Here is a 13602-nt window from a genome sequence, read left to right on the forward strand (position 1 = left end):
ACTTGACATACTAATGCACTAAAATGTAAGCTGAAAAGAGCAATGAGACAATTGTATAAAGTCAGCTAAAAATGAGATTCTATTAATGTGCATATGTCTGGGTGTAATATTTTCAGATGTTCATAAGGAGCAATAGTCATCTTTAAATTTCTATTACTATTAATATTATAAAATTTAAAATAATTGAATTTTTCAAGAGGAGCCACTCTCAAAACACTCTTTATTCCTTTTTGCTTTGTTTTATTTATATTATTTTACACCTATGTAACATCATTAATATCACTAGACTTGCCCATGTTCTTTAGAGCTGAAAACAGAATCTGTAAATCTACTTAGATGAAAATGTCTTGATATGAGCGGAATATTCTGTAAAACTTCCAGAGTCTGAGGTCAAGAAGTATTAGTCCTTCTCACAGTTCTGGGAGTGGTAATGCAAGCTGACCTATGCTGGCCCATCAATTGATGTTGGCTTTGGCTTCAAGAAACTTGCAAAGTAATGCAAAAATATATATATCTCCACCATCTTAGTTCAGTCTCAAGGGCCATCAGATCGCTGAGGCTGCCAACAAAGAAGTCAATACTGATGTGGATATCTCTTTGCTGGCTCATTTCTCTTTGCCTACCACACATAAGCAACACTGAAAACCTTTTCATCATTGCTGATCTTAACAGAATTCATTCACAGTAGAAAACTCAGTCTGCTCCTACCATTTAGCTCTATTCCAAATTTCGTGTGTTCAGTGTTGACTTGCAAAGTTACTGATTTACAGAGACAAGATTTCCAAAGCTGAACGAAAACTTGACATCCTTTTTCCTTTCCTGCTCTGACCATCTTTCTACACATTCCAAGTATTCTTTATATATTAGTACCTAATTCGGGGGGAGGGAGATTTGAACTACTGCAATATCTGGCCACCAGATTAGGAAGATAGATACTAGGTCCTAGTGTTGTATCAAGAAAGAGAAATAATGCTATTTGGTTGATGCATGCAGTTTAAACTGTCTGAAACAGTTCAAATTTGATCAAAGACACAATGAACTGCTCATAAATGCTCTACAGATCGATAATTATTCATAAAAATTATTTAGGAGAAATTTTATAGAACAAATGAACTTGAGTAAATCTAAGATGCTCACAGTCAGAATTGGAGTAGAAACTGTCTAAACTCATTAAATTATTCACTAGCCATCATTTGTTCAGCTCTGTGTATTACAAAAATGATAGATTGGGTAGGTCATAGTAGTTGGATGTATTTACAGAAATGTGTTTCTCTTCCCTCCTGTTATTTGTAGTACATTGTTTTTTTCCCAAAATGCAGAGGGATTAACTCATTTGTTATTTATAATATATATTTAGTGTGCAAATACTAAGCTAATGGGTATGGTACCGTTAGAAGATGTTCCTATGTTCCTAAGCTTTTCAAAATTGCATTTCAGTATTCCAGAATAAACAGCCTGTGTCTGAATAAAATATTACAGATAATGATAAGCACAGCTAACTAAAATATCAAGTCATAACATATATGAAAGACTAAAGCTGTCTGTTGTGCCTCTATCAAACTCCTGTTTGAAAAGTGTGATTTTTTTTTTCTCTCTCTCTCTGCTTCAGCACAGGGCTTTCCCCCACTGGAATTCAGTTGTTTATTATGCTACAGTAGCACAAATTCTTGACTTCTGTGAACTGGCAATATTACATGTAATATGTCATAGATATCTGAAAGTCAGTTGGGCATCTGCAGAGGAATACAGCTTGTCATTAAGGTATTAATCTCCACAGCAAAATAATCAGAAGATATTGTCCACAGCCAACTGACCGACACAGAGATTTATCATACCAGCCTGAGTTTCAACAGTAAGCATTTTGAGGGAAATTTCCTTTAGGACAAAATATACATACAGCCCCCTTTAACCACCAGGAAGAACCCTTGTCACCATGCTTAAATTTGGTGTGGGTTTTGCTTCATCTCTGAGCACCAGGAGGGTTTTTTCCCTTGGCAGATAAATAGTGTGTAAGACCAGTTACGCTGGTCTTTAAGGAGGAAACACGTACCGAAGCACATGGAGTCCCAAAGATGGAGCAGACAAGGGCTGGTTAATGCCCTGGCTGTGTCTACGCTCTCACATTGTATCTGGCTCTCTTACACCGTGGGTTCATTAGCCAAACCTTGCTTCTGCAGCGTCCTGCTCGCCCGTGCAGATGGAGGGCTGCCGGCTACCTTGCCGTGTGCCTGCGGTATGGCCTCAGCCTCTCCGCCAGCTCGGCCCCGGCCTGGCGTTGCTGAAGCATCGCACGGGGCTTTGCCACAGGGAGGGAAGAACCACCTCCAGCGGCAGAAAAGGCAAAATGTAAATGCGGATTTCCAAAAGTACGGAGGTGCGGCGTTCCTGCAGTACTCACGGAGATCAAGGAGGGGACGGAAGGTTGGAAGAAATCTCTTTCAATTTGGTTGCCATTTAGCCTTTTGTAAAGACAGAAAAGTATGACAGAGAATATTCAGCCTTCCATCACTCTGAGATACATTTTTGAATCTCTTGGAAGAAATTGGAAGGTTTAAGACCAAGAAGGGATTCCTGTGATAGTTTATTGTTACCTGCGTAAACAAATCACGGGCTCTCATGTAGTATGTTCTGCATCAAATGATCCTTGGCAATTAATCTGCTTGGGGAGAGGGCATTTTTCAGTGATGCCTGTGCTAAGGCTGTTTTAGGTCCTCTTTTTGGTATAAGAATCTCTTGAGTGAACTGAGGTAGGCAAAATGGGGTGTGTGAACACATTCTTCCATCCTGAAATAAGGACTGCAAGTGATGAAATATCCACCAAAACTTTGTTCTGTTGCTCCAGTCATTAATTTCCGTGGCGGAAACTTTTACCTTACTTCCTATTTGAATTTGTTTGTTGGCATGTCCCATGTATTGTGTTGGTGTTCAGAATTTATGGCCTCCTTCAATCCTTAAAGTTCCTGAGTGGATTTGAGAAATAAGCCAGTGCTCATTTTCAAATATGAAAAATACTGGTATTTAAATAAGATGGCTTAAAGGATACTTGGTTTATGGACTTCCCTGAATTGGGCCACCATGATGTGGCTGCCATGATTAATAATGATGACACAGAAAATAAGTTTAGAAAAAAAACATTTAAATGAATTTCACGTGGTGGCAGTTGTCTCTTATATTTGATGTGCTCTGATGTTTTAGTGCTCTGTGAAGTTTTTTGAAACTTGTAATAACTGCAGTGTCTATGCAACTCAAAAGAAATACTGGAGACCTTTCAGATGGCAGTGCTGATAAACAAATTTTAAGGAAACTTGATAAATGCAATCAGTGCCATATAAAACTTATTTCTTCCTTCAGCAGTTTCTTGTCTTACCCATCTGTCTTCTTCTATTATTGTCTCCCAGACATCACATGTTAAGGCCAAAGTGCCAAAATGTCCACGCCGTCTCTTCTAAATGACAGCTGCCTTAGAAGAAACTCCTACAAGGCAGTGGTTGTTTGAAAACAAAGAACTTCCCAGAGCTTTCTTGCAAGGAAGTGTTGCAGAGGAAAAGAAACAATTTAATTAAATATTTCTGCACTATTAGGCATCGTGATCAGCTTTCTTTTCTTAACTAGCTGGTAGAATAAAAAAAAAATCTGAATATAAAACAGGCAAGAACCAGTTCCAAACAACAGAAGAGTGAGTGCACTAAAGCTTTTCACTGACGAAGTGAAGGAAAGGTCTAGGTTGTTTACAGAGTGGAAATTGGTAGCACTGGTTCTCCCACTGTCCTCACTTGTCCCTCGTAAGGATGTTTTACTGCACTGCCTGGGGCTGAGATGCAGGGTTAAGCTACACCTTCACCCTCTATTAATCACCTAGCGTGCTCAAACTGCTGCTGTTAAATTTGGGAGCAGGTACTATGCAGCAGCCCACCTGTCCATAGGCAAGCTAGTACCACCTTTTTGGCAATGGCTGTCTTAGACCTTCGCAGTTACTTCTCACCTTGCTGCAAGCTATAGAAATGGCACCAAGAAAAAACTTGCTTTTAATTACAAATCTGCATCTCGATCTTACATTACTGCATTTGGGACTTGTTTTCTAAGCTGCTGTTGATGGGAATGGTTTTACGAGCCATAGGGGACTTTTCCACAGGGCTGCATTGCATGTAGCAGGTTGATAAATTGAATTCAGCTGCACTAAATGATACTGATATTAGTATAAGTCCTGAACCTTCAGTGGAAAACCTTTTCTCTTGGGCTGATTAAAAAGATTTTCAGTAAGCACCAAGCCTTGAAGATTATTGCTCCTAGGGCAGTCACTGGCAGATACAATTTCCTGTGTTGTACATCTTCAAGCTGGTTCCATCAGAGGAAACGTGAGCTAATGGAGTGTTTTTTTCTGGTTTAGAATCCTAAATAGCTACATTTTTCTATTTAGCTGCATCAGTGCTCAAATGTCGTTTGGTAACAAGCAAACTAAATAGTGGAGTGGATTGTTTGGTGTAAGGATTACAAATGGGCAGGTTAAACTTTGCACGTACACATGACTGAATGGTTAACCATGGAGTGACCTTGATTGCATGTAAGAACTGGGACATTTGGATGCAAAACATCACATCCCTAGTGATCCTGAAGCCTTCTGCTATGTCAGGCTGGGCTTAGATTTAAATCAAACAACCAACAACAACAACAAAAGAACAAGCAAACTTTGGTTGTCTGGCGTAGCTGGCTTTGGCGGAGGGAGGTGTGGATACAAGCTACTCTCATCTTTACAAACGGGATGAATATACCCTGTCTCCTTTTGAAACAGCCAGAGCCAGTGGAAAGAGACTGTGTCGTTTTGCTGAAGGTTGCACACTCCGAGACAAGGCCTGCTGAGAAGACTGCGGGGTGGACAGTCTCTTCCAGAACCCTTTTTGGATTTTCCGGTTATTCCTAGTGAGGATCTTTGTCTTCAAGGGAAAATGATGTCCAAAGTCTACAATGCTATCAGGTAGTACCACTAATGTATTAGATCATTTAGAGGTGTACCTATTTTAACTAATACTCTTTGATGAGTTTAATCATCGTGTTTCTCAGAAAGGACCACAAAGAAATAACAGTGAAGGAAGTGGAGGTTGAAAGCATTAGACTTCCAGAGGTCAAAATGGATAGGCTTTGAATTCTCCCCTAAACAGCCCTGTGCCCCTGCTCCCCCCCTCAAAGACCACAAAAAGCCCTCTTTCATTTTCAGTAAGCTTTGTCACTGAGACTTTTAACTGCTACAAGAAGTGTGGTCCAGGTGTTTAGTTCTCTGCGTGGTACTAGCATTATTTACTCTTACAGGTGAGCAAGGCATCTTGGTCAAAATTATTCCATTGCTGGTAGTGTCAGTTTTAGGAAGCGCATAATCAGTATAAAGTACAGCAATGTTCATCAAATGTTATTAAATGCATTGTAGCAAGGATGGTACAAATATACTTTCTGTGCAGTGTTTATAAGCAAGCTTTCTGCTTGGGAACACTTTTGCTTCATTTATCTCAAGACCATATTGTATTTATTAAATGTGTTGTGTTCAAAATTAATAAGCATTTTGGATTCTGACTTATCAGCAAAATATTACAAACCTGACATTTCCATTCTATTTGTAGCTGAAGTATATGCAACATTATTTATTATACAATGGCTATTTCACTGCACCACTGAAATGGAAACCCAGGAGGCCAAAAAAGATACAGTTCAGTGAAACATATTTTTAAAAAGTTAGATTTGGAGTTGGCTTGTTTTCCTTGTTTCAAGTGTCCTTAGTTTTATTTCTTTAATTAGTTATGAAGCGTGGCCCTACCCAGATTTTCTCCTTGTCTGTTCAGGCCAGGATGGAAGAGAACATGACTATGAGCATTTTGTAAGTAGTTTAAAAAATGTAGACGAGAGTAGCACAAAACTCCTCTTTTTGTTCGTGTGGAAGTCTGGGTTTGGGTTTTTTTTGGGGGGGGGGGTTTAACCACCAAACTGAAAAAATACCTCTTGCTTAGCTCAGGCCAAAAACATAACTCTCTGCCTCACTGATTTGGTGGCACAGCATGCTCTTCTAGCTTGCCAAACAGGGAGTCTCTCTTGTAGAAGATTTATTGTTGTTATTCCTCAGTGGTGGGATTAACATGGATAGGAAGGAACAGTGCAGTTGTGTGTTCAGTAGTGGCAGTACCAGAGTACAGGGGCATTTTGTGTTAAAGAGCGGGTCACATCTCGGCCGAAAAATATGCAGCAGTGGTATGAATGTGTGGAACGATTCCAAGGCCTGACTTTTCAATGGCCCCTCGCTGATATTGTTTGCAGACTCAATAAGTTTGTCGAACCTCAGGTGAGCTTTATTAAGCTGGCAAGGGCCAGAAAATCCTCTGAAGCCACTCGTGAGAAAGGTCATTCCTATGCGCTCACATGTGGAAAAATGACAAGGCATATAATCTCTTCCTTGAAGGAACCTACTCTACAGTTTCAATATTGACCCGCTTCTGAAACATAAGAAAGCATTTTTAAAAAATGCAAAGTTAACATACATGTGAGTTCTTAACATCTCCCACATCTGCAAAAGCTCCCTAAATTTATCATAGTATTTTTTCTCAATTTGTCCCGTATGTGCAATCTGAAGTAGAAAAATTCCATTAGCGCATGGATAAAAACTAAGACCTCAGATTTGGAAGTATAATAACCTTAGCTATGACTGTGATATTAAATATCCATTAAGAAAGCATTTGTGTGGCTATGGATCTTTGAGCAATGAGATGTGCAAATGTACAACTGCTAGACTGTACTATTCCTGACAAACTGACTCTCTGCTCAGCAAGCATATATGGTCATGACAATTATCTGCAAAATAATTAAAGCTAATTTCAGTGTAACTTTTGGGAGTTTCTATGTCTTCAGCCATGTGTGCTTGATCCCAACTCACAGGATTTGAGGCTTTTATTTTCTGTACCTACTGCAGGCTGACAGACGTACTGTGGTAGTGATAGAAGTGCTAGGCTGCTGGTTTAAAGAAAGGAAGAGGGGGGCGGAAGAAGGTGATGACTAGAAACGCCAGAAATAGTCTCTGAAAAATTGCTGCACAATATATACTACGACAACCACTTCCATTCTGAGGAATTCATATCTCTTTTCTCCTTGCTTTGTTAGGGCTATTAAGTTGTAATGCCAAACCTCGTATCATCAGTGGCCTAAGAGCAGCAAATATTTGAGTATCGCAGACTATTTATAGACAGTGGCTTTCTAGTACATGACTGCTCAGGCACCAGCTGCAAAGAAAATTTTAAGTTACATTCACACAGCTGGATAGGCTATATATCTTGTGACCGAAGTGCCTGATCAACATGGCTTATGTTTAAGATTTAGCACCTGTGAATTTCAAAGTAGTTGCAGGAATTAAGCAGAAGTGATTTCTAATGAGGAACTGCAATTGGTTCCTTGCTGCCTTGCAAACTGAAAAGGACACAAAATCAATCAAAACTCATTGTAAATTATTCATCTGACTTTACGAGGAATTTAACAAAAACAAACAAGCAAACTGGCGACAATAAAAGCCCCTTCATTCGGAGGGGAAGCTGAGCACAGCTCAGAGAGCCTGAAGAGCAAGCGTGGCTTCAGAGAGCGCTGTTCAGCAGCCTCCTCCCGTTTCTATCTTGGAGCCCTTCGCTCTAGCCGCTTTCCTGCTTATTGCTGATGGGATTATGAATTGGTGACGCTGAAGCAGCTCTATGGATCTGAAGCCACCAACCCCTTCAACCTGTGAGAGGGACACTGTATTTCCATGGTGAGGGTGAGTAACAGTGATTCTTTGTTTTCTCGTGTTTTATCGTGGAACTAGAGTAGCTAGAGGAGATAGGGGGATCGCATTATGAAAACAGGAGCAAAGTTATTGCCACTACCCGTCACAGGGCCTGGAGGCACCAGGGTGGCATAGCAGTGCAAGGAAGGGCCATGCCTCCATGCCCAGGTGAGCGCGTCCATGCCATGCTTGTGAAGGTGCCGCTTCTGCCACCTTTCCCTCCTGGCTGAGGGTAGCGAGCAGCGGCACGGGATGGCTGCCATCCGCCCTTCCCTCTGCCGCGGGAGAGATCATACCGTGACTTTTGCTGCTTGTCTTTGGGGTCTGCGGAGGTCCCCGAGAGGACACAGAGATTCAGTCTCTTAAGCCACACAAAATAGTGTTGGGTCATTTCTTTGCAATCTTCTCTAGAAAGCGGAGCTGGAGGGAAAGGTCAATTTGTTGGTCCCCTTCTGGACAACTAAGGCACCTGGCAGAGCTACTCCCCTCCTGTCTTGTAAGGCTGATGGGGCAGCTCCCTTCTCTGTACAGGCTTCCCCTTCCCTTGTCCTGGCTTCCTTCTCTGACCCATGTTTTAAATTTTCCAGGCTCTGCAGCAAATGTGACAGTGCATTCAAATATGAGGAAATGAACTAGTGCAGATAACTTCAACATTTCACACCCAGTCTTGAATACCTTAAATACCATTTATTTTGCTTTAAGAGAATAATGAATCTTTCAAATGAACAAATGTTCAGGTCTGGGGCAATACGCTACTGAGACATAGATATAATGAAAGCTTTAGGGGTGGTTTCTCAGCTGGTGTAAATTGGCACAGCTTCAATGAAGTCGGCGAAAAAACTAGCCCTGTCTTTATATAAAAATATGGTAATGATCTCTCAATCTACTGTTGGGGGGCTTTTATCCTCAAAAGCTGTATTCCATGTGGATTATCTCAATTTTTTTTTTCCTTTTTAACATATAAGATATAGACTCTGGTCTCTGTATTTAACTGTAGCATTTTTATCAGAAAATAAGCCAGTACTTTCTAAGGGTAGCTAATGCATTGAACTCAGTTGTCAAAGCTACTCCTGCTGCCTTGGGTAATTGGCTACTCACAAATCTTTATCTAAATTATTAAGGTAAATAACTAGTAAAAACTCTAACCTAAACTAGAGCTGTAAATTATCCCACAAATTCCTTTTACTGCTCTGTTTTGCTTGGATTTACTCAATCTATAAATCAGAGCTGAACAAGAAGTTTGGAGAATGATGGCCACGAGGATCTTTACGAGGGCTATAGTTATAAATTTCAGAGCTGAAGAGGCTGAAGCCAGTAACCATCTGAGCTCTCTTTTATACACTGTTCACACGCTCACTTGCTCAGTTCTGCCAGTTTCCTCAGCATTACAGGAAAGGATATCTGCTGTTTTGGGTTTTTTTAACTTGTATAATGTTTTATTTGTGGCTTATTGGGTTGGGCCCGGTCCTGTGAACACTGCAGCAACCTAGGGTGGTTTTTCTTGTGGTGGAGAGCCCTAGAGCCGAAGGGGAAAGCCCAAACAGGATAGTGATATCTGCCCCAGGACTCTGGGCTCATGCCCTGATTTGGGTACCTACCGCCACTAGAAAATGCCCAAGATGAACTGAGTGTCCCATATGGGACATAATAAGGGATGAGTGACAAATATGGGAATGGAAACAGCCTGCCTGGCGAGTTTAGGCTGCTAGCACTAGGCAGCAGCGCCCACGTGGAGCAGGGCACGTTTGAAGGACCGCTCATCTGGGAGGCTCGTGCACCCGCGCAGCGGCTGGAGTACACACATGCAGGCACAGCAGTGGGAGAAAGTGCTTCCTGACAGGTAGGTCCTCTCAAAGAAATAAGGGTCAGTCCTTCCTTAGAAAACATGGCAGGGTGAGAGAAGGTTGAGAGGTGCCCGGCTTTCTTTGCAGTGACAAGGGTTGCCCTTGCTGGTTTGAGCCTACTGTCTCATCATGAAGCTCTACTGGGAAGACCATAAGTGCAATTTGCCTATCCCCCAAAGTGCTAAATCCATGGGAAACAAACATTTAGGTTTTAAATAATTTGGCACAGCTAAGTTAGTCGTTCCAGCTCTGGAAGCTGCTGTTTTACTTTACCATTCAATAAGCTCCTTTCTCCCCCGTCATGAATCTGATTAAAATCTATGTCCTAGAGTCTGGCAAACTAAGTCATAAATTCCTGGGGCGATGGGGAATGCCTAGCAAAGTTTACACTAGCTCCTGGATGCTGTTTCCAACTCCAGGGCAAAGGAAATCTATGGAATGAAGATGTGCTTATCTCTGTCCAGCTTCCTTACTGCCATTGGCTAAATGTATTGGTCTGTTTTCTTGTGGAGCTGGGCTGGACAATTAAAGTCATAGGCTATGTTTATTTATTTGCCTCTGGGTCCAATTCTCAAATCTGCAACAGCCCAATAAATGTGTGGGGTGGCTTTTGTGTGAATAAAATGTATTGATTTCTTTGTCTGAGTACTGTAGAAATGAACAATACAGCACTGCCAAGATTTACTGCATGTAGCTGAATAGCTGGAAAGAGGATAGTAACAGGCAAAAGTAAGTTCTTCTCATGAAATTCCTGCGTTTCTGAAATACCGCATTCTGCCTGTTCTCTCTGTTTTGGAAGTGGGTCAGGCGAGGTGCGCTAGGTTCTTCAGTTTGAACCAGATCTAAGCCTCCTTTTAAGGTGCTACAACTTAAATCCTTGGAGCGCAGACATACTCTTCTTTAAAGTACACACCAATTAAAAATTCAGGTCTTTTGTTTACATTTTACACCAACATTTGGGAAACAGGCTTTGGGGATTAAGTCCTTCATGTGGCTTTCAATATTGTTTACCTGAAGAGCAATTTCTGAACACTCATGTTTCTTCTGGACCTAGAGTACTTTTTTTTTTTAATACTGCTGTTCTGTAAATGCTGTATTTTTACTTACGTCTTGTAGTTAAGCAAGCCCTTACTTACTCTACTAGTAATAATAGATTCTTCAACAAATTCATCCAGTCTAGCCGACATAACATTTTGTCAATACCTATAGAGAGGACAGAATAACAGGATTTTCTGGGAGTTATAATAGGGTTGGATTTTGCCCCCCAGTTTTATAAATATATTTTCCTCAGAGGAAGGATATGTTCAGTGAAATTATGATAGTAGCTCTTTGAAGCCTGCTTGACACCAGGTTGCAGTCTTTCTTGTTGTTTCCCTTGGGACTTTGCCCCTGTGTTTTCAGAATCAGTTTTAAAAGTCTGGACAGTCTAATATGAAAGAGAGAAACAGAAACCAAAGCAGTGAGCTGCAAACCACAGTACAGGCTGACCGGCAGGTGATCCTAATTTGTGCCTCACCTTGTCTTACTCTTATCTTGGTTAGCTTCCTTCAAAACTCCTGTAGCAAAGAGAATTGCTGCTTTTCCTATTAGCAAACTCTGCATGAAAGAAAAAGCCTCATGGTTGAATGACTGCCTAATCTGCATGCACAGAAAGGAGCCCCAGGGTCCTCCAGGTCCCTTTTTTTCTCTCACCACCAGCACTTCTCACTCTCTGTATCCATCCAGCGATACGTTGTCTGACTGTTCTGCCCTCGACTGTAAGGTCCCAGTGGCTTAGCGTAGACTGAAGTCATTCATATTATTTATCTCCAAGACCAAGCAGTAACTGCAAGAGCGGTGAGGTTTCCATGACTTCTGTAGATGAAATTGGCCTTCCTGCTTAGTCCACTAAATACCTGCAGACCTTTAAGTCCTTTAAGACTTTTAAGATTTAGGTTCTGTGCTGGGGATTTTAGTCCTTGCTCTGCTACTAGCCAGTTAGATGATTTTGAGTGACTTCATATCTCTGAGCCTCAATTTCCCTGCAGGGATAATATGGGAGGAGAGTAATGAATGATACGACTTATTTTGAGAAGTAAGAGTGGAATGTGCTATAGAGCAGAGAGATTTACTTGCAGACCTTATGCCAGGTGGATGTTTCTCAACTGGTTTTGTTTGCAAGGAAAGAATCTGCATTTTGTATTCCCAGCTCAGGTGCCTCCAGTTTCAGGCTTTGTCTCTCTGTCCTAACAATTGATTTTGGACAATAGCCTTTAAGTTTCACCCCATGTTCACCTTCACCTGTGCTAAGTCATAAGATAAATGCTAACGTTTAACAGTCTAGAATATGGTCTCTAGTCTTGGTCACAGTCTCTAAACTCTTCTGTAACATAAGTAACAGTTTTTATTTGTTCATGTCTCTTCCCTGTCATGAAACTCTCCATCTCTAATATATAGTATAATATTAGGACTGAACATAAATTATATGAGTAACCATAGCTAAAGCATTAAAAGGAATAGCTGATATTTAACTTGCTCATGTTCCTCTGTCTTAATTGCAAAAAAACTTAAACTTTTAATACAGAATCTTTCTCCCTTCTGTTACTGTCAAGTACTTGTGGCTTACATTCTGCATTTCTCCTCTTTTTGTGTTAAATCGCCTTACACACCGAGCTTGTTCAGTCTTTATGATCTGTTCATATTGATAACTGTACTCCCTAATCTAGATGCCTCGGAAATTCTGTTGCCGCTGTCCAAAGCCAATGCCTATCAATGCTTGAAATGTTTTTCCCTCTTTTCTGGTGTTATCAATATTTTTTCGAGTTATTTTTCCCCTTTTTTCCCCTGCATCCTTCTTTCACTACAGATCTGAAACTCCTCAGCTTCTACAAGTCACTTCAGTTGGAGCTTTTGCTCTTGTGCTCAAGTATTAACCAAGCAATCAGGCGTTGTGGTTTCAGTCTCCAGCTCTGATACAAATTCCTGTATGAACTTGGCTAAATCACTTCATCTTTCAATGTCTCCATTTCTAAGCTGTGAAATGGCATTTCACAAATGGAAGACTTCTTTTTATCACTCTGATCTTTATCGTTTCAAAACAGCGTGTGTAACTGTAAGCTAGAGGTTATCATCTCCTTAAAAACAGTAGTCATGGCCTCTAAAATTGTTTGTGACCTTCAAATTCTACTGTAATACTGCGTAGTGCTACAGGTTAAAACTGCTCATGTGTTTTGTAGCACTTCCTATAAATTTAATTCTTACATTAACTCCCTTGGGTTTTTTTGTTTTTCTTTTCTTTGATTTCCATGGGAGTGAGGCAAATCACATTTAGGAGTTTTGTGGGTAAATATCTGGTGCCAGTGCCACCACGCTGACAGCTTCATTTGAGGACTGCTGTATGTCTGTGTTCCCTGCCATTCAATGTAGAATATTCAGCAGTGTGCTGAACAGAATTCATTGTTGTTAGAAGGAAAGGTAAGTAAGTCATGAATATCTCTCTCTGCCTTGGTTCCCGTTTGCAAAGTGAATATAAAATTGTTTCTTCCCTTCTATTCTTTGATAATACTGCAGATGTTTGAAGTTGGGTTCTTTTGCTTGTGATAGTCCCATTGACTTTGAAGAGGCTTGTGCCCATACAATAATATAGGACAAAGACTGTCTTACTCTGTCCTAATACAGTCCTTGCACAATGAGAAAATTCCTTATTGCTTTATATCCTATCTAAAATTAATTTTCTTTATTAATTTAGCCCCTTTATGGCAGCAACTGGTGATATTTGTGTACATGCATTACCTTATTAGTTCCATCTTTCCTGGATTTAAGTTGACTTTTCTTCTTTTGGCGCAGGCATTTTCTTCAGCAAGTTCAATTCACCTGGCACCCTGGAGCGTGCGCTGGAATGGAACCGGTTCAGCTCCATGGATGTGGGTGCAGCAACCTGAAGGCACATCGGTTTGGGAGTTGTTAAGGGAGACCTAAATATTTACATCAAAGTGA

The 13602-nt window shown here is 40.7% G+C and overlaps 1 long non-coding RNA gene across 3 annotated transcripts in view; it reads left to right on the forward strand.

Annotated features, from left to right (window-relative positions):
• Window positions 1-13602, forward strand: part of LOC135327967 (uncharacterized) — a 134950-nt gene that overhangs the window by 100403 nt on the left and 20945 nt on the right. For 2 of the 3 annotated variants that reach the window (XR_010388661.1, XR_010388662.1), the window contains exons 2-3: window positions 4790-4972; window positions 13453-13598. This is a non-coding gene — a long non-coding RNA (uncharacterized LOC135327967). Of the gene's footprint in view, window positions 1-4789; window positions 4973-7248; window positions 7775-13452; window positions 13599-13602 lie in introns of those variants that run through there. The other variant, XR_010388663.1, reaches the window with a different exon arrangement.

This window comes from Dromaius novaehollandiae, chromosome 3 (genome assembly GCF_036370855.1).
Source record: "Dromaius novaehollandiae isolate bDroNov1 chromosome 3, bDroNov1.hap1, whole genome shotgun sequence".
In the NCBI taxonomy this organism is placed as follows: Eukaryota; Metazoa; Chordata; class Aves; order Casuariiformes; family Dromaiidae; genus Dromaius; species Dromaius novaehollandiae.